Source organism: Austrofundulus limnaeus, unplaced genomic scaffold (assembly GCF_001266775.1).
Source record: "Austrofundulus limnaeus strain Quisiro unplaced genomic scaffold, Austrofundulus_limnaeus-1.0 Scaffold526, whole genome shotgun sequence".
NCBI classification, from domain to species: domain Eukaryota; kingdom Metazoa; phylum Chordata; class Actinopteri; order Cyprinodontiformes; family Rivulidae; genus Austrofundulus; species Austrofundulus limnaeus.
Window position 1 is genome coordinate 231439 of NW_013952928.1, and position 1390 is coordinate 232828.

General features: G+C 41.8%; 1 protein-coding gene across 1 annotated transcript in view; it reads right to left on the bottom strand.

Moving 5' to 3' along the window:
* The window catches only part of marco (macrophage receptor with collagenous structure), a gene marked incomplete in the record, with an annotated part of 44158 nt that overhangs the window by 7441 nt on the left and 35327 nt on the right, over positions 1-1390 (bottom strand).

Below are 1390 nucleotides of genomic sequence, written 5' to 3' on the forward strand. Positions count from 1 at the left end.
ATTAAAGAAAGTTTGTGTAAATAATTTCACCATGAACTACTTGGGAAAAATCGTACTTTCTACTTAAAAGAAACTGAAAGTAAATTGTGGCAGTGGGCGGAGTAGCCTGGCCCTTGCCTTCTTACGCAGTTCTGCTCAATTCTAGTTTCCCTTCTATGCTCCGTCTGGGACTTCTTCCATAGACAAGGATTTCTCTGGCAGATTTTTAGTCGGGCCAATCAGAGAAGAGAACATAAATTTTCTGCGCAGTGTTTCTTGTAGTTTATTTTATCTGGGCCAATCAGCAAACAGAAGGAGGAGTTTTGAACGATGACGATTTTCTGCACAGTGTCTGCTAGTTATTTTAGCATACGGCAGTGGAGGAAGTGAATGAAGCCAGTCCGTGTTGATAAGGCTTCCCAAATGAAATTAAATTTGTCTGACAAAGCAGCAGCTCTCATTTACAGTCGTCTTGTTCGGCTCGGTATATTTCTCCTCTCAGTAAGGCTGTTTACAGCGCTCGAGCTTTCTGGTTAGCTTCTTAGCTTAGCCTCCTTCACAGCGACAACACACATATGCTTCAGAAGAGGCCACACCTCCTGCAAGAATCACTTCTTTATGCATCAAGTCCAGACCCTTGTATGAAGCAAAGTGAAGGACAGGGTCTGGTTTTGACCAGGCTAGGGGCGGAGTTAACGTAAACAAAAGCAAAGCAGCACATTCGGAAATGAGCTAAGGAACAGGCAGAACTTAAAAGGTGAAATTTCATTATCTGAGATTAATTTTGTGAATTAAATCAAATGAAATTGTTTTGTATAGCCCACAGATGGATCCTAACTTGTTGTAGGAACCCCATATTAGGTCACCTTTAAATGCCCTCTCATTTAAGCATGAACAATATACTATATAAAGGGCTAGTGGTGTTGTGGTGGTGTGTGGGCAATGAGTTTTTTAAAACCATGTCCCCAAATTCAATACTGCTTAGAATCCTATGCAACCTAGAGACAGCTCAGTATGTATGTGAACAGTGACATGTTAATTACTGTATATCAGACTGACAAACAAAAGACAAAAAGAAAAGTCAGCACAGATGTGTCAGAATAAAGAGCTCGACACACGGGGAGCGACAAACTACAGCGATTAACGGCTGTCATCGCAGCCAGGGTGAAACCCGACACACGAGACGCGATAGCGATCGCAGCGTTGCGAATCGCGCTCTCAGGTCGCTTGTCTTCACAAAATTTGATTGGTTCTTGACTCTGAAGGCGGGTGTGCATTACGAACGTGTAAAATGAACAAATCTTGCGATGCTAATGATATTGAAAAACAAACACACATTAAGATACAGTTTTAGGAAAAACTTACCATGAACTTCACCCCGCTGCCAATAAATTCCCACAAAGCTTTTTAG